General features: G+C 40.7%; 1 protein-coding gene across 8 annotated transcripts in view; it reads left to right on the forward strand.

Annotated features, from left to right (window-relative positions):
* AFF2 (ALF transcription elongation factor 2) overlaps positions 1-20,480 on the forward strand; it is a 352,651-nt gene that overhangs the window by 131,002 nt on the left and 201,169 nt on the right. The gene's annotated exons all lie outside the window — the stretch shown is intronic.

Raw genomic sequence — 20,480 nt, forward strand, 5'->3', positions numbered from 1 at the left:
AAAGTCTGAACATTTTGAGTGCTTTGTACCTGAGAAGCAATCCAATATCTTCTGTTTGGGAGCTTTGGGTGAGCAGGCTGCTCTTAAACCCTGAGGTGATTATAATACATGTGAATGAGGTGTGGAGCCAAAGCTTCTGTATTTGTGTATGTTAGAGAAGGTATTCAGATGTGTTCTGCCACCATTTTTTGTGTGTTTTTACAGTGGTGAGGGCTGGACTTATATGGATTATTGTAATCCTCCATCCTTGTAGCAGGGTCTCACCTTGGATTGAGTGTCACATTGGGCAAAGAGCACAGCAGATATTTTGGAACAGTTTTCCTCCATGAGTGATTGCTTTCTCTCTGCTCTGAGAAAGGGAGGAAAAAAAAAAAAAAAAAGCCACAGGACTGCATTTACCACAGCTTTGTGCTTGAGCTTATAAACTGCTGAGAGCCTCAGCTCAGGCTTACACTTTATTTTTTCCAGCCTGAAACACAGACTGAGATAACTCAGGCCTGCCCACAATAGACAGACAAATATTCCTTGAAAGGGTTCCAAAAGTTTCGAGGCCTGGATAGCTGTGGCAAGAATTTGTGTATACAAAGATATGTGCCATATAGGTGGTGTATAAAGGCACTTGAAAATAAAACAAAATATGCACACAGCCCTATCACGATTTTGGGAAAGAAAAAAAAAAAAAAAAAAAATAGAATTGCAGAATTCAGTTGAAAAGACAAAAACCCAACCTACAAAAACTACCAAAAAAAGAAAACAACCCACACACAGGAACAAAGAGAAGGCACCGGTGTCATTTTGCATGTGGCTGTTATGCAAGGCTCCCCAGGGATTGCCTCTGGCGCTGGGCTCTCCAGCTGCAGCATCTTGCATAAGGCACTTGCACAAGGAGCAGCAGGTTTAGAGCCAGGGCAGTGCCCAGTGCCACCAGCACGGGCTGCGGCGTTCTGTGAGAATGCTCTGGGCCACGCCAAAACTGAGGGCAGAAAATGGAGTAAAGGGGAATGGAGCTGGGGAAAATGGAAAGAAACACCTCACCGCCCATTGGTCTCGCACAAGTAAAAGAGATGTACGTGATTTTTTTCAAAATCTGGTGTCTAAGCTTATTAGTTTTACCAAAAAGGAATAATCTGTGCATTTCCTCCAGGAGGATCCCTTTGTTTCCCTGCCAAATTCAGTGTCATTTTTATTTTTTTTGCTTCATGGAAGCAATTTTTGGAAACAACTTTTAGCCCTTTAGAATTAAGCTTAATAGATCAGAAGTGTTCTCCATTTCCCTCCTTTCATGCATCTATACCCTCTCCATATTATGCCAAACAGTGAGACCCAGAAATGAACCGACCCTTCTGCAGAGTTATTTATAAGGACTGAATTCCAAACCCACAGCTGCTTAGAGAAAACTTGTCATTGAGTGCAGTAGTGTTTGAATCAAGATTTCTGAAAATAAAGTCAGAAAGGACCATTCTAAAATTAGCAGGTACCAGTGATGACTGCATTACAGAGTGGACTGGACTATTTGTGCTGTCCTTTTATGTAGCACTTCAAAACACAATTTCCACTGCAACAAGCTCTTGGGAGAATAAATGGGGAAGTTTCCAAATACTATCGCTGTTTCAGTATTCATACATAATAAACCCAGCTTCTGTAAATAACTCATTTTATCTGTCAAACATTGTAGGCACATATGCCACATTTACTGTCACTGGGGTCGTAAATAAACAATGTATCTGTCTACACATTACTTATGTCTGGAGGAAATGAACAAGTACACATGAAGAACAGCGTGGAACGTATTTTAATTGTGTAATAAATAGTTGATGTTGCTATTGTTAATTATTTTAATTACATCTGAACTTAAAAATACCGTTCGTAATTCAGTGCAGGATGCAAAAGGATAATACTCAAGCAAAATTAAGCATGTATTTCCTAAATGCATTCCTACACCCCTTCACACTCTAGTACAACTTGGGGCATTTTGTCTCTTTATTCTGAACAGAACAACAGAAAACAGCCCCCTGAAACTGCAGCACTTGGACCCAGGCAGTAACTGACACTCTAAGGATGCTTGACTTTGTTATGGAGCCTTCTTTGCAGGTTTCCAATCCCATCCTAATCAGTGGTGTTCTCTGTGTATACCCACATAGAATTTACAGAATTTTTGGGTTTAGGGAGCAGGCCCTGACTCTGGTTTGCTGTGTATCCTTGAGCCAGACTTGTCACAGAGGGCTCTCCTTTCTGACAGTCTGGCTGCATCAGTTCTGGTTCAGTTTGTGCTGTGCTGCTTGTTTGTGGTCACAGTCAGGCACCAGAGATGGTAGGAGACTTCTAATGAGAAGCCAAAATACCAGGAGTCTGCCTTTGCCCACCTCGGTGGTTAAGATATGTTCTGCACGCTAATGTTTTCTGTAGGCAGTGTTGTCACTTAAAAGACCAATTTCTGAGCCCTTAGAATAATTTTTCTCTTGATACATGCTGGAAAACAGGCAAATCCAAACCCAAACCCCAGATTCCTTTCAGCCCCTTCTAAATATGTTGTACTTTCATTGGGGAAAAAAATAATCATCAACCAATTAGGTATGGATAGGGGTAACAGACTTGATTTATGATAGAGTAAAATTACGTTAAGCTTTGTCTGAGCTAAAATGATAGTAGAGCTTGTATTTATATTGTTAGATCATATTTTCCTTAATAATTTTGGAATTATTATGATTGAATGTCTTTACTAATCACCAGTACTGCAAGAGAGACAATGTTATAAAAGAAAACAAAAGCCTTTATAAATTCTGTTGATTGGCTAAAATACACCTTTTATATTAATAGTCTTTCACCTAAGCTAATGAGCCAGAGTATTAAGATTTAAGACATTAGTGCTATTAATGTAAGAGCTAATGATGATAAAATTCAGCCCCTAGGTATTTCCACGGATCTCTTGGTAACTTATGAATGAGCAGAACTTGACCCTGCTTGCTTTGCTGAAACACCAAAACACCACAATAAAGGACTAAGGTAGATTTAATGCTGGGATGAATAAGTCACAAGGTAGCTTCGTGTTTGAAAAGAAACGTATTGATTTCTGTTTGCCACTCATATAGCAAGAATCTATTCTGTGCATCTGTGTTACTTCCCTTTGACATTGTTAAATATCTGCTAAGTTGTTTTCTGACACGCCTAACGTTGCAAGTGGAGTGCCAGGAAGCACGCACATCTGATCTGTAAGGATCTGGATTATAACAGCACTGCAATGAGTTGAATTCCAGCGCAGGCACCTCTTGTTAACAGCCTTTCCATAAGTGCTTAAGTTCAAATTAACTGTTCTGAAGCCCAAATTAGAGTCAAATCTGATGTGAGCCAATTTACTCTGCACAACAATCATGGGCAATGAAAAATGTTCTGCTAGATTGCTGTTTAAATCGGATCACTCCAGCTCCCTCGGTGGGAAAGGAGTGCAGAATAACAATGGCCAGCAGCTAAATGTAATTTAATTATTGGCTTTACATATTGGTTAGCTCTTGCATTGTTTAAAGAGAAACGTTTTCCAGCCAGGTGTACAATGCCTGGCCAATGTTAGAAATCATTTTATGAAACTGGAAGAATAATAGACTGATGATCTAACACATTCAAATTAAGCAAAGTCTGAATGTTGAAGGGTGGGGAGTTCACTTCCATCGAGGGCTGACATTTTGTCCTCTTTGTGTATTGCATCGTTAGTGGTATAATACATGCAGAAATATGATGATGAAAGGCCTGAAGACTCAGAGTTTGAAAATACAGCTTTGTTAGGGCTGAGATATCTGTTGTTCCACGCAGTTTTTCTGGTCGAAGTCACGTGGTGAATTTGAGACCCTCCATTTAATATTTACAAACCAAACAAGACCTGTCAGTCCAACTTTATCTTCCCGCTGTCCTAGGCTGTCTCATAACTGAAAGACACTGGAGGCTGCTGAGGGTAAGGTGGAGAAGGGTGTTACTGATCTAATACTGCACTTTTTTTCTCCAAGTTCCTTCTTTTGCATCATAACAGCAAAATTCCATATCACATCCTTGTTTGATATGAAATCTCTTGATAGGGTGTGATGACACATTCATATAATGTTAGCAGCATAATTTAACTGCTCCATTTTTTTTTTTTTTTTTTTTTTTTTAAACCGTTTGCAGAAGTGCCTGAAATGTGTGCCTTATAAAATAGGGTCATTACAGCTATGGTTGAATTGGCATTTCAGTAATAAACCCTTTGTGGAGGGCTCGATGTTAATGCAGAACTTCTGTCATTAGAAATATGAATTGTCAGCAACAATATGGAGCGACTCCAGTAAATGGACGTGGGAAAACCTGTTCTGCTGGAAGATGCCACTGTGGCTCTCAAAGCCCTGACATCTTGCTGCCAAAATGCTTGCTAGGGTGGTGCAAGTGGAGAATGTTCTTGGTTGGTTGAGGGAGGAATGCTGCTCACGGATCAGCAGCAGCCTAGGCTGGCACAGGCTGGCTCTGCTGCGTTTGGAGGCTGAATGCATTGCTGTCCTCTGAAGGCAGCACCAGCCTGTGCCTGCCTTTCACAAAGCCCATCTCAGCTTGCGCCTCTGGCATCGGGGATCCAGCCCTCTGTCTTTACTCAAGTAAAGCCTACTGCAATAAAAACGAGTATTTCCCAGTAAAACTGATACAGCCCTTTGTGCGCTCTTTCAGGAGAATGTTTTCATACTGTGCTGAGAATAGCAGTCTCTGGATTGCATGGAGAGAAGTGAACAAAAAGATTTGTATGCCAGAGCTTCTTGTCTTATTCTTTTCCTGCCTTTTTTTTTTTTTTGCAAGGAAGTTACTTCAGCTGTGCTTCTCTAAGGGATAAAAGGCATCCCCATGGTAAGCTGAGAGCATCTGCTGTTGCACAGAGAAGGCGAAATGCTGATCTGAGATTTGGATTTGCAGTATGTTAGTGGATACATGAAGAATACTTCAAGTGTAGCTCTCCAAGAGCAGAACCTCATGTACAGGCCCATATACATTTCCCTCCTCTATTTCCTGAGCTTAGGGATGGAAGAAGCAGTTACCTCAGCTTCAGCACCAAAATTTAAGGAATTAAATATTGCAGTGACTTAGTTTTTGTCAGAATTTAGACTTTTGCAGGTCCGTTTTTGCAGGGAGTACCTGTTGGAGGGATGCCAGCTGGAGGGAGGAACACAAGCTCACAGAAGATGTGACTGCACAGGTGGAGTGGAGAGAGGGGCTGGCTGTGGATCCTGCCCGTAACAGGGCGTGAGCGGCACAGGGGATAGGCACGGTGCAAATGCTGCCTCTGCTAATTAGTGCCACAGACACCCACCTGCCAGTAATCACATAGTTGGTTTATCTTGTCCTTAGGAGATGGAGCTCCCTTTCTGCACCTCCACTCGTTCTGTTTTACAGTCTGTCCATGGTGCCAGTTAGTAAACTCAACAATGTTTTTGCTAATACGCTGATTTTTTTCTGACTACTTCTTTGTCACTTAGTAGTACCTTTTGTAACCTGTGCCGTGTTCTTCTGTGTTCTCTGATGTGATCCCATGGGATTGGTCGTGTAGAGGCTTTCTCAGTTTGTAGGCTTAATGATATTCTGCATCTTTGCCAGGCAATGGCCTTACCTTCTGTTGAAAATCCACCAGTAAAAATGAATTTTTTGCTGTGTGATAAATTTTGTGTCACTTGGACAAAAGAGGACATTTATGAATGTTCATAAGGAAGGTCCATTCTTTACCATAAGTCCATTACAGAATGAAGTGGCAGAATCTGGCCTGTTTGTACACTCTACGATTTGTAGAAATTTTAGCTCTAAAATATCTGTCTTGTTATTAGCAAAGCCCTTGTGGAAGAAGCACGAATCGGGCACCAGGTGAAAAAGCAAATGGCATTTCTCAATTTCAGTTCATGTTTTTTAAATTCAGAACAGCTTTGGATGGCTTTTTTTTGATGTTTGTTTACACAATAGGTGTGTAAGTTGCATCTGCCTTCATGGCCTATTTACTTTTTAGGTCAGATTTGACATATATATATATATGTATATATGTTATTTCAGGAGTGCAATCACTCAACTTGTTGCTGGTATCAGGGAGTTCTTTTACACTCACGTCCTTGTCAATTGCATTAATGGCTGAAAGATTAATTTATTGTGAATAATCAACAGATTGGTGGATACAGTGCCTCTAATTAAACAGGTTGAAACAGGGAGATGATTCTTTGTTATGTTTTTGACTGAAAGGCCAGATGTTCCAAGTGTTCAAGCCAGCCAGTTCTTATCTTAAATTTTAAGAAGCTGAAATTAGTAGGGTCCTTGTCATGCTGCTGAAGGTCTGCCTGACCTCTGAGGTATTAGCAGTTTGTGAGTCGATATTATCAAAACCTATACATTAAATGAAATAATATTCTGTGTTGAAAAGGAATGGGGCATTTCCAAAATTTTAATTCTGTAGTATATATATGCAAAATCTATAGGTGCTCCTGATGAATAGCAATGCACTCTGACAGCAAAGAATCAACACGGAAAAAATTAGGTCACAGCAGCTTGCTTGCTCTTTACACTGTCATGGTTGATTGGTTATTCTCATCACCCTTTGTTTAAAATCATTTCAGAATTAATTGGCGTTCATTAACGCAAGTCTTTGTAGCAGAATTGCAGAAACAGTCATTAATGTAGCTAATAAACATAAAAAAGAAAAAAGGATCCTATTACCAGGTCCCTACAGGCTGTTAACTAACATTTTGAATAAGAATACATAAACATAAATTAAACATTTTTACAAACTGCTAAGGATGTGGGAATTTAGCACGGTGGTCTGTAGCAGTGCTTTGAACCAATTTGTTATATTATGTCGATTTTTTAAGGTTTTTGCTGTAAACATAGTGGTGCTGATGAGCTTAGATTTTCAGTGCAGTCATGCAGGTTTCTTAAGAGGTCTGTGTGTCTCCACCAGCTACTACAGATGAGGCTCTGACCCTTCTCCCCAGAGTTCAGTGAGTGTTTTTCTTGGGGAATGTAGATGTTCAGGTTCCTTTTGTGCTGTTTTGAGAAGAAACAGGGCAAACTTAGAAGCCAGAAGTTTAGGTTGAGAGCAGATACTCACTGGGGCAGTCACCTGCTTCATTTGTGTGGCCAAAGGTTGTTTGCTGACTTAATGGGGGCGCTCTGTAATTTCCATCTTAGTGTGAGCTAGACTCAGTAAAATGCACTCTAAATTTAATTGTGTGTTAATTACAGGATTTCTCACGTTGGTGCTGTTGCCCTGGTTTGATGGAGGATGCCATTTAGAATCTCTTAAACAGCCTTTTTTTCTAATGGCTCTCCCAAGGTTAGGAGTCAGTAATGGCTGAGGGCAGGTGATGTAGGAAAAGTCATCCTTGCCCTGGCATACGTGGGAGGAGCAGGGATGCGATGGGGTGTCACATTATCTCTTTTTTTCTAACCCAGAGCTCCTAAAAGGCGTTTTAAAGACTCTTACTCTGTTTTCTGTTTCATGCCAAGGGTAAGACAGTACAAATGTTACAAATCACGCCATCAAAATTAGAAGCCAAACTGTTTCTTAATTACATTATGAGCGGTTTTTGGCCTATCAGCTTTTGCTGCCCAATACTGTTAATACCTTAAAGCCAGTCATCTAAAATTGCCCCTCTTGAATACATCCCTCTTGAATTGCCCCCTACAATACATCCTTCATACTTCTGTTTCTCTAAAGTATCTAGTCTGTTTACAAAACCAGCATTTAAAATTTACTTCTAGTTCCATTTCTCTCTTAACAATGTCTGTCCTATTCTATAGCCTTTCTAAGTCAGCATATTTTATCTCAAAGTTTACATACAGATACCTACTTTGTGAATCTTCTGGCACTCTTTGAGAATTCTCTACAAATCCCTTTCCCACACTGGGGTGTGCACAGCTCTCGTCAGGCAAGGGTTCCTTCCTGACCCCTCATCTGTCTGTGGGGCTGCAGCAGTGCTCTGGCTCAGGGTCCTGGCTGTTTTGATGCCTTCAGTTTTATCTTCCATGTATTTCACATTCTGTGCTGCCCAGGGTGCAGCTCTGAGCTCACACCCAGGGTCACTCAGCTCTCTGCACACAGCAGGGACACAAAACAAATCCCATTTCTTATGGAGACCAAGGACAACTCTCAGCCCAAAGCACAAACAAGGGTGGCTGGAGGGAGGAACAAGAAGGATGGGACCTCACAACCTGGAGCTGGAATTGGACAATTAAACCCCAATGTGCAAATGGACCAAAACTGATCAAAGTGTGAGACCTCCTGACCCTTTGTCCATTTTGTGCCCATTTCGGGTCCACCTTGGGTGCAGCCCTGGGCAGGCTCTTGTCCTGCCCAAGGTGTACCCTAGAGGCCTTTCAATAAATCTCTTCTTTATTCTCTGGCTCTGTCCAGTCTCTGTTCCAGCTCAGCCTTCCCAAGGCATCACTTTCAGGAAGACAGGTCCATCCCTGTGCTCACTTGTTACCATAGCAAGAGGATGCTGACACTGCCTACTTCACATGGAAGGGAGCTGTTTTTTCCCCAAGGGTGATGAAGGCAGCCCTGGTGCTGAGCAGGCTCCCAGCACAAGCCCTGGCTGGCTCTTTGGGATCTCTCTGCAGCAGCACAGGAGCTGCTCACGCTGCCCATGGCTTGGCTGCAGCCTGGGCAGCGGAGCTGGGAGAGGGGCCAGGCTGGGCACGGTCACCTGGGCTGGCACAGCTGCCTTGTGGGCACCCTTCTGTCCCCTGGAGAGTCTCTGAGACACCTGAGCCCCCCATTTGCAGGCGTGATGAGGTACCTGAGCAGCCAAGTGAGCGTGGCCTGGGAGCAAGCGAAGAGAAATGCCAAATTACTTATCCTGAAGTGTTGTAGACATTGAAATGGAGCCCTAGTGAGGGGCAATTGGAAAATGTGTCCCCTACTATTTAGTTTTCTGATGTCTTTGCTGCAGCTTACTGAATATAAAGAGGGCAATCTGTAGATGAAGCACCGAAGGTAGTTAGCTGGTATATATTGAGGGCACTATAATGGCCGAGCAGCATTGACTGATGCACTTTTAACTTTGTGTAAATGCAGTCTCCATGCAAATGCAGCCCTGGCATACGCAGTAAGTTCCAAAAACATTTCAGCTACAGAATCAACTAGACAAATATATTGCTTTGTATGTCTGACTTTTGATACACGGTGTCTATATACATTCTGACACACGCAGAGAAACGTGAAGGCTTGCCAGTGATCCATATACATTGCTTTTTGTAGCATACAATTTAAAAGAATTCAAGCCTTAAGTAGGATACAATTGGTAAGGGGAGAAAAATATATGTATTTACCCCTGCAATTAAAATATAATAACGGAAAGACTAAAAATTGTTTTAGCCTAACTTTTGTTTATTGACTAGAACATATAAATGGCTTTAGGCACTACTAAACAATAAAAAAAAATGTGGCTCACTATTGGGTCTTTTATCCGTTTTAATTTATTTTGATGCTGCATGCAGTTTCTGAATATATTTTGTGGGTTGTAATAAAATAGCCGCAGTGCAATTTTGCATGTATGTCAAGCGGTGCATGACCTGATATGCAAATTTAATACCAAGGTGCCAAAACTGAATTCATAATGTTTCACATCTACAGGGCTGTTTAAGGCAGTTTAGAAATCAATGAATATGTAATATGAAGGTGATAAGACCTAAATAAAAACCTTATTTATCTACTATGAAAAGTATTTATACACAGAATATTTAGCACAAGCAGAAAATGGACAGAGTTTCCAATTATATGGTTTGCATAAACAAATGTTGAACCATGTGCTTAGAATAGATAATAGCGCAGCTAGTTCCTTTGCATTATACTTTAGAAATGTTTACAGATGTCTCTCTCTTAGTGTATATATAAAATGAAACACTAAACTGAAGGAGCTTTTGAAGAAAACCTCTTTGAGGTCTCTTATTTATTTTTAATTTACAGTATATGGGGTGCTTCATTATAGGTTTCTGTTACTGGTTTTCAGGTTATTAAAGATCAGTGAAATAAGATACACTTTCGTGAATTCTTGTAGTTTATGGTGAAATAAGGAACATAAATTTAACTGGTAATAAATAAGAATCAAATGTTTTCCATCTGCTTACCTTTAAAAGCAGAGAAGATCCAATTTTGGAAGCATTTAGACTTTCGAGCTCTTTTCCTGCATTGATGAGCTGATTATTATTTTGTCTAAAACGTTAATCTAATAAAGTTTCAGGAGTTTACCAAAGGATACCGAGTCAGATTGGCCTTTCACTCAGCATGTGTATGCTGTGGTGATGGACTGGGAATCCAAGTCTTGATTGATAGCAATCAGTCCCAGCTATAGCACTGAAAATAAATACTGTCACCCCAAGGAGGAAGGGAGAGCGTGTGTTTGATTGGCTGGCTGCGTTGTTTTACAGCACCCTGCCAGTCAGCACAGACAGACATTTATATCTCTTGGCTTGAAATAAGTTGCTGCAGTAATGACTACCAATGTGTTGAGCAATCAAGAAAAAAATGTAGGGGTGCAGTAGGTTTTAAAAATGTCCATCATGCCATATTGTCCACTGCTGGTGTTTGGAGGCGATTTTTGTATTCACCTTGGCCAACGTCCGTTGTAGGAAAAGTCAGAGCATTAGACTGACAGGTGAAATAATGATTTGAAATAGATAGTAATTAATCCTTGTTCTTGTGTAAAAAACTAGAGAAAACTCAGCCCCAGGAGGGTATGCTTCTTTTCCCACTCTTGACCATAAACCATCTCAGGTGTAGCTTTCCACTCTTGGTCAACAGCCTTTTGGCTTAGAGTCTTGAACCTCGACAGGGGTTTAAAGTTCTAAATAAATTTGAACATTTTTGCTGTCTGATCAGATACAGATGAGCAGAACTAGGAGGTGGATAGTAATGAAGGAGATCTTAGTTTTTGTCCCTTGTGTGGCTACTACCCCGTGAAATTGCTGCCTCCCTCTGAGAAATGAGCGATGGGGGTAATTTTTTGTTTCTGCATGAGGGATTGCCGACGTTTCATCAGGAAGTGCTAGAGCCATTCATGTTTATGAAGTTTTCTTTAGCTTTTGCCACTATTTATTAAAAAGAACTTGTATAAAAACACTAGTAGCCAGCATACTGTGTGCTGTACTTTTCTGAGCAAGAACCTCAGGTTAATTCTCTCTACAAAAGATGCTGCAATCACGTTCCTCAACTGAGAGCTTCTTGAGAAGGGAGGACATCCACGTTTACCTTGCTCAGAGATGCCCCACCAGAGGTTTATTTTAAATATGGATATGGCTTTTCCTTTCTGACCTTTTTGGTAATTGGAAAGCAAAGTTTTCCATTGAGTGCAAACTCTAGTTCCTAACCAAGTCACGGAGCACAGAATGATGGCATAATGAGCAGTTTGCGGGGACAGAAGGAGCAGGATGGGGCAGGGGTCCACCTGGCTTTGTGCAAAGTCTGGCTTCCCACCAGATCCTCTGGCCTGTAACAGAGACTTGAGCTTTAACTTTTTGTTCCTGGGTTCAGCTTTGAGGTTAGATGAAAACTCCATTCTCACAGAGGGGTTTTGCACTGACCTGAGCACTAAAGCGGTCTTTGAATTTTCCATACATTTTTGGCAACAGTTGGACATGAACATCAGTGCAATGACTGATGAGTCAATGCTTCTGAAAATAAACACAAAGCCTGAGTCCATAAGGGAGAGCTGGGACCTTTTCTGATACTCAGGATCTGACTCTTGACTTCCCTTGGGCTTTCTCCTTGTGCAGAGGTGTAATGCACCCTTTTTGATGTTGGCATAAAGACTCGAGCTGCCAGCTCAGGGAAGCCCGTGCTCAGAAAATACATTTCTGTGAAGTTCATTGTGTCATCCTGGATTCTTGTCCACTTCATTATTCAGCAGTATCTAAACTAAGAATTAGGAAGACTGAACAGTTTCTAAAACTGGGAGTCTTTTGGGTTACAGATTTGTTTAGTGATGGTTTTGCTGCTTTGGAGAATATCCATCCAGGATGACTGTATTACTAAAGAAATAATGCAGTACTTAAAAACATCATTTTCTTGGCAGCTTAAATGTCTTTATTTGTGATTTTCCTGTCTGTCTTTTAATCAGGGTCATGCTGTGAAATCTGCTATTTTTGCCATGACCAACCCATTAAATTTGTCATTGCTGTTTCTGTGATGTGCATGGAACTTGCTTTATGATTAGCAAGCAAAATTCACAAGGGTGTATTTTATTTATATGGATCTCATATCTCAAAAAAAAAAAAAAAAAAAAGCATGGCCTCTTAGTCTGGCCCCCAACTAGACTGTAGACACAGGCTTAATGCTTCTAACGTTAAGAGAAAGTTATTTCAGGTGATCTCTGAAAGTAGTAATTAGGTTAGGCAATGAGGTGCTGTCAGTGGAGCTTACCTGAAATGCTGGAGTTCATCACCTTTGTTTTGCAGCTTGTGTTTACTCAGGTATGGAGGGAAGCAGCACCAGAAACTCTCTGCAGAACTGAGTCCAGACACTTCAAGTGTGTGTCCCACAGCAAAGCAGATACTCTGTAACAGGCTCAGCTAAGGATTGAATCCCCAATTTGGCGTGCAGAAGAAGAAAGAGAGATTCTTACTATTTGATATGTAGTGGTTGTACAGTGACTTATACTGATATATAATGTGTGTGTGTATATATATACATACTGATATTTTGCTCTGAAGCACTGTCTTGTGAATCTTTTGGCCTAGGAAAAGATAAGCTTAGTTTAACAGTTAAATGATACTTTGACATTTATTAAAAAGCCCAACAAGTTTGGCTTCATTTTAAGTGTGTGGTCAGAAAGAATTCATTTGCTCTTACTGGAAGAATACTTATCATAATGGGTTCATGTGGTATCCATGTGCTCATCACGTGTTCTTTTTTATGCACATCCCTCTAGTTCCATTTCAATGCCACTTTAATTTAGGATTAGTTAATGGACTCCACATAAAGGTTGCTCATTTTTTATCTGGGTTCTCCAACTAAATTTCTGGGTTTTAAAACGGCTAAGCTGGTGAGGAGAGCACTAAATATTAATAGCAGCACTTTGAAAAATTAACAGAATTATCTTCCTTTTTGTCTGTTGATTCCCTTTTATGACTTTAAAAGTTAAGAGGCAAAACAATAAGGGATAGAGGCTAGTCATGGTGAATAAAATATGTTGTTGGAAGAGAGTCTGCAGATACCTACCCACACCAGTGATTCCTGGGCAGAGTGGGAAGATGTGCAGATCGCCAGGGGTGGGCACGGTGGAGCAGGAGTGAACAGAGTCATCGGATCAGGAGATCAGAGGTGCTTTTACTGGGAATCCACCTCTCCATGCTTTCTGTAGCTGACAGAAGTTGCTGAGGTTGAATTAGGAGCCTTTCTGCCCAGGTTGTATTGAGGTCATTTCTGGAGACAGCAGCTCACTTTGGACGCCCACCTAACGCTAGAATGAGTGGTGGGAATGTCTCCACAGAGATCCGTGGAAAGTACAAAGTTTAATTTAGCTTAATCTAGGTTTCACCCAGAGGCTGAGGACCTGAAATTCTTGAGAGCTTTTTCCTTTGACTTCACTAGGGTTTTGCATAGGTTGGTTGGGCTCAGTGTGGTGTGAGACAGCCCAACACAAGCCAAGGTAGAAAAGTTCCATTATGATAGTCAGTCAGGGAAAAAAAACCAAACTTCAATGAGTAAATTGGCTCCAGTTTTTTATTATCTATTATTTATTATCTCACAAAAAGTCTTTATCCAATAAGACTGTAGCTGAATTTTCATAGGGCGTTTGAAACAAAAGTGGCTTCATGTCAAATTTATGCTGGAAAGGTCAACATTAGTTTACATCAAAGGTTTGGGTTTTCGAGAAACAATAACATAAGGTCATAATTCCAGCTTGTTTGAAGAGCTGCAATGAGCTGTTTGCCAGAGATTTGATCTCTGGTAAACAGGCCCCTCTAGGCTCACTTGGAAAAGCTTGCAAATGCACGGACGCTCTTTGCCCGTTCGGTTCAGGATGAAAAGCAAGCCTGAAAGCTGCCTTTGTTTATATACAGAATTTGGTTCTTGTTTCTTTTGTTTTTCTTTCTTTCTTTCCTTTTTTTTATTATTTTTTTTTTTTGTTTTTTAATTTCATCTCGAATTAAATCACTTAGAAACAAGCAAAAAGATGATGGAAGGTGGAGGGGAGGGAGAGGAAAGGGTCGTGACATTTAGACCCCAGCTTAATCTGGCTTTACAAGAGCACGGTGCAGCTGAAAGTTGCAATAAAAGTTGTTGATCCTACAGGGCTTTTTTTAAAATACATGTTATAAGATACAGGCTGGAGCCCCTTTACATCAGGTTGCGAATGGGTCAGAATTGAAAGCTTCCCACCACAGGGGAAGGAGGGAGGGTTCTCTGGAGTGCCAGGCTGGCACCAATTCCCAGAGCTGGGAAGAGCCAGCTTGATCTTTCCTGGAGGCTGCCCGAGGTCCCTGGTGTGGGCTGGTGCACCCTGGCCAGTGGTTGTTCTTTTTTGGGAGGGAGGAGCACACCTGCTTTGTAGCAGATGTGGGATGGGTGGCCTGAGTGCTCAGGTGAAGGCACTGTCCTTTCTTTACGTTCTCAAGGTCTCTCACCATCCCCTGAAGAGTAATATTTCCCTCCCCACCTTTGAATTGCTTGGAGACCACTGAAATGCGTAGAGAACCTTAGCACCAATGCTGCAGCTGTTTGTCGGGCTTTAGGAATCCATGTGGCCTCGCACATTTGGTTATTGGAGTGATGTCATTTCCATGCTTTCACACACATGGAAGCTATAACGTCTCGTTACAGATGGAGGAGTCCAGTGATTGACGTACAAAAAAAAAAAAAGGTTGTCTAATTTCATGCTGTTTAAGAACCACCTTTTTTTAAAAAAAAAGGAAAAAGAACAATAGACTCGTGATGCTGTCTTTAACTCTGAGTGAACTTTGTGAGCCTCATTCATTGGGGTAGAATATTGGGCCTCTGGGGCTTGTTGAAGCCTTAGAGTCCCTTAGGATCAAGTGACAGACCTTATATTGGGAGTATCCAGTAATTACCCAAATCCTCTGAGTACTGTTACTCACAGTCCTGATTTTTACTCTAACATTGCTAGTGGTACTAATTTTTTTTAAGTTTCCTCACAGCCTTCTATTCATTACCCCTCAGTGATGTGCTAATTAGAGCAGCCAAATGCTACAAATGAGTCTGTGTTTGCTATTTTTCGAGGACTAGAGTCCAATCATTTTCTCCACCACTATAAAGATGTCATGAGGTAATGTGTAAAGTTATGCTGTGGGAAACCAAACAGAGAGAGAGAGGGAGATAAAGCATTCAAGGGAGTCTGATTTACCTCCTTTGAGTACAGTCATGCTCATGCACTCTTGGGTAGGAGTGGCTGGTGTGCACAGGGTGCTCTGCAGCCTTGCACTTTCCGTTGCATCAGTGGTTTTTCCCCTCTTAAGAAAGAGACATTCTTTAATACTCATAAACATCTACTTAATCATTTGAGTCTGGAAAGGGGCACCTCCAGAAAGGCTCCACTCAAATGGCTGTTTTTCAGAACAGGCAATAAACAAAGTCTGCTGTGAGCCTGCCAAAACCCAAGGTCCACCTGACTAGACAGAGAAAAAAATCTATGAATAGGGAAATTCCCCCCCAAAAATACATGGATTCCATCTCTCTTCCCCTTAAATACCTTCCACAATAAAGCAAAAATGATCTCTTTTCTCTCACAAACAAACATTCTGAAGCAGGGACACCTCTCTTGCAAGCCTGGCACAAGTGTTTGGAAGCAGCTGAGCGCAGTACAGCAGCTCTGTGACACGTGGCAGCTCCATCAGCCTTTGGAAAGTACAGGATAAGGAAATTCTGCTTTCCAAAGTTAGATTTAAATCCCAGCAGATTTTTAGTCACTTATAATATTGAGCATTTTGTCCAGGGTTAGGTTGTCTTAGAGTGAGAAATGTGGTGGCAGATCTCACCTGTGTTGTCCTGTGTAGCTACATTTCCATGTACACTGTACCCTCCAGTAAGGGTTTAAAGTTTTAGATGAGTTTATTCATAGGAAGTAGCACCATCTTTCAACAGTGCAGATACCTGTTCTGCATGAAGAAGGTTGGTGGGATCTGGCCCCCAAAAACCTAAGCACTGACCCTTTGTTAGTGGGTTTATCGGTGACCTAATAGCACCGAGCAGCTCTGTATATGCATTAAGTTTAGAATTTTTTATTAGAGAAGTGAGCCTCTGCCTCAGCACAGCAGACTGTGCCATTTAATGCCATGGGAGGCTTGCCCTCGGGGCATTTACCCCATCCTAGAGCATCACACACACACCAGATACAAAAGTGAAGCTGTTTGCTCATCCACTCAAGGACCGAGCAAAACCCTTTCAGGGAAAAAAGTAAAAAAAAGAAAAAAAAGAGTCATTTTGCTTATCTGGAATGTATTGGGGGAAAAAAAATGCTCTCTTCAGCAGTTCAGGATTGAAAACTTGCTTCTCCATTGCCCTTTTCTGTGTGTTTCTTGATGGTTTATAAAAGGGTTCCAAATCTGTTCTATTGCACTATTTGACTAGATCTATGATGATGTATGCCAGAACATGTCAAAATAATTGTGTGGTGACTATTCTGGGTTAAGAAGAATCATATTTAATGTTACTAATTTTCACATTATTTCACCCATAAAAATCTTTCTAGCAGCAAAAGTTTTATTGCACTGTAATTCAGAGTCTCTAATTTATTCATGGGATAAATGTTTCATGTAATGAATTTTCTAGTAAATGTATTCTGAAATTCATGCAGAAACAGGACCACTGTAAAACTGCACACATTTATGCTAAAAGAGATGGATTTCCCCCACTGGAAAGTTTGGAGGGCAAATCCTGTAGCTTTCTACCCTTAATTCATCTTTTCTGCCCTAGTTTTGTCTTTTATTGAGGTTTTATTGAACTCTTAGAAGCCTGATTGTAAAAATGCTACGGCCGTGTGATGTGCAAGTTAGATTTTGCCGTGGTTTATATGTGCAGTCCTCTGCACTAACAGAATACTTTTAAGCCTGGTGTTAGTCTTGATGGTGAGGTTTAACCAGATTTTTAGTGTTTATTCGGAATGGTCTTTGTTCGTGTTTCACGTCTTGGCACTCACAGGTAGGGAGCAAGAGGTCTTGAAAGCTCACATTGGTGTTGCTGGAGTAAGGCCCTCTGTTAGAGATAGGCTGAGAGTTCAAAGAGGAGGCAGGGAAGAGCTCTGTAGAGACTGATTTTACAGATTTTGCTGATGTCCCGGGGGTTTTTTATGCTAAAAATGGCACCTCTGTGGAGTAAAAGGTACAGAGCAGCAAAGGGCACATCTTAAGGACATAACCACAAATAAAGTGTTAGTGACATTGAGTTTTTCCCTGGGTCTTTATGAAGTCACTTGGGTAAACTCTCTTGCTGTGTAGACCAGGTAAACCCAAGTGTTTCCAGTGATCTAAAAACTTCGCGCTATTACAGCAGAGAAGTAAGCAACAGATGTTTATAAGTGCCTCACCTTTTGGCACCAGATGAAATTTCCTTACCTGAGAGATGGAGCCTCTCAGGTATTCCTGACAAGGCAGCTGTAACCGTGTTCTGCTGGACAGGTGAAAAAAGTTGTGGGTAAACCTGCTCCATGAATAATAAAATTATGCCACAGGGGCACTTATTCTCAAACTTAGTAGGTTTCAGGGGCAAATCCACTGCCAATAAAAGTGTCTGTTAACAACTTGCAGCAAAGGAGATCCACACTAGTGCCATGTCATATAAAATACACACTGACCATCACTGACACGCTCATTATTATTGTTACCTCTCTAGACAGAAGTAACACCCATGTATTTTTGACTCTAGGTATGACAAAATACCGAAGTGGCAATATTTTTAAAATGTTCTCTATTTAATAGGGTTAAAAATAATAAAGAATCCAGATCCTAAGCTGGAGTCAATCAGTGTCAACGATACTAGTTGAGTTTATCAAAAAGTCTGCAGTCCACTGTTCCCAATTAGATGCAGTCCTGCACCATAATCTACAAAACGGTCGAGGCAAACATGAGGAGTAATCAGAAAAAAGAAGTATTGCCAGCCTCTGTGGTGAATGGGAGGGACATCTGTAATCTGAATGGGTATTGTCTCCTGATGTCTTTTCTTTAAGGCTGCTTCTCAAATAAATGAGGTAACCTCAGCCCATTCCAGGGCTCCGCTGTAATATTCTTTTTAGGGTATGGAAATCTTAGATGTGAATCTCTGAGTGACCAGATGCGTGGGAGCAGGTATTAAACTGCTGCAGTTTAATTGATATATGCTGCCATCAGTTCTGACCCAGGTAATAGCACAGCTAAAACAATTTCGAGTGGGTCGAAACATCCCTGGAGTACTTACTGCCGTGATATAAAAATCTTGAAGCAATGTGTCTTAAGTCCTGTAAATCATGTTAGACTTAATGAAAACTCTGCAAGAGTATTCTGTATCCATAATGCATTCAGCTGCAGTCTGTTGACATTTTGTGTCTGATTTTAAGAATTATGTAAACTCTTGATGATGTGCTATAGCTGATAGGATTGGAAAATAGGGATTGCTTTTTAATGGTTCATTTTTGTGCAGATCCTCAGAGTTGCAAAGGAAATTCATGAGATCCAATGTATTTCGTCCCAATGTTTTGATTTCTTTTGCCCAGAGGAATTTTTTCCTTATGAAAACTTTGCAGCCAGAGATGTGTCTGTTGTGTACACAATATCTGTTTCAGCCGGTTTGATACAATTGAGCCAGACCAACTTCACACTCATGTTGCTTCAGTACATAAAATTTATCTGCCTTTTATTTACCAGTGAGCTATAAATGTTGTCCTTTGAAAGGGAAGTTGCTAGATAATGGCAAGAGAAAGATAACAGGTGAGACTGCAAACACATAGGCACACGTTCTTGCTTCCATGTGCACACATAAATCCTTTTGACATTAATGAGGACAACACTGATGTGCAGTGAAAAGCAGGCAGGACTCCATAATAAAAGTTATGCAATGTGAAGCACGTAAAGCACCATGTCAGACTTTCTGATTTCACAGATTTTTTTACCATTATTACTGTGCTTAAAATCTAGAAAAGTCTCCGTATCTTATAAATTAGAGTTGTGCTGTAGATTTTCCTTAATTCGTCCTTCCACAGTTTTTATCAGTAGAATCTTGGAAGAGGAGCAAATTCTGCTATGTTATTGCAGAATAGATCTGAAATAGTTGATTTCACCAATTCCAGCTTTTTTTTCCCCCCCAGAGGTTCAGGGCTGTGTGATTGAGAGCTGTACTCCACTCCGGTGCACACTTCTGTCTCATGTATTTGGGTACAGTGGGCAATTTCAAATGCTTATTTTGGGAGGCAGTGGAACAATCTTATAAGGGATTATAAAAAGAGCTTTGGTTTTACTGAAAACATTCAGTAATTTTGAAATTAAAGTTGGACTTCCTCTAATTAAGCCACACAGACCAGTAATAATTTTGGGAAATGTGGTTTGCAATGCCAATCGTCCTGTGCTGCTTTTGCAACCAACCATTTATCAAACTGGATGTTGTCACTGACACACAGTTGAAAAAAATAGGAAAAGAAAAAAAAAAAAAAAAGAAAAAAAAAAGAAAAAAAAAAAAAAAAAAGGAAAAGAAAAAAAACCAAGACAAAGGTTCTTTCTTAAAAAACCATGAGACTGGCATCGTTATCATGACATTTTAAAATGTAATAAGTTCTTATGTGCTCCTATTTGCTTTCTGGTTTCCAAACGAGTAAGAATAACATTCTGAAGCTTTTCTTCGGGACTGTGTAAGCTAGAAAGCTCTTAAATAAATTGAAACAGTGTTCTTCATGCGAATACATGATGTAGTAGCTTAGGCTTTAGGTGAAACACCAAATGTCTCAGAACTCTGTGTAAATCTGGTGGGTTAGCACTGTTTCTTCAAAGTTGGTAGATTTATTCTAATTCTTTTTAGGTAAAGGCTAATACCTTTAAAAAAGAATGTAATTGCTGTCTTATTCCTGCAGTTGAACTGATAGCAGACAAATTCTGCTTGATTCCATAAATAAGGTGATTTGTTTTACAAAGGGTCTCAGAATGCATCTTCTGTTCTATAATTACCTTAATCTTAATGAAAGTAGTTGTTTGAGTTGTGTAGCTCGAAAGCTGTTTTACACTGAGCCGTTCTGAAGGGAGTGGATGTGCACATACAAGGAGAACAAGGTGTGGAAAGCCTCTGCCAGTTAATGGGAACAAAGATTTCGAGTATAAAGCTTTCCAGGGCTATAAATATTAAGTTTCACAAAAACAGAGCCCATACTCAGTGCCTTGCTGAGCTGTCTTTTTAGAACCATTGTGCCAGCACTCCACATAACTCTGACTTCTCGTCAGAAGCAGTTTTGCTCTTGAGCTCTGCTTGTGCACTGTAAAGACGTGGCCCTGGCTTTGCCTCATATGTGGAAAGGTCAGAAGAGGGG

Source organism: Hirundo rustica, chromosome 21 (genome assembly GCF_015227805.2).
Source record: "Hirundo rustica isolate bHirRus1 chromosome 21, bHirRus1.pri.v3, whole genome shotgun sequence".
Classification (NCBI taxonomy): Eukaryota; Metazoa; Chordata; class Aves; order Passeriformes; family Hirundinidae; genus Hirundo; species Hirundo rustica.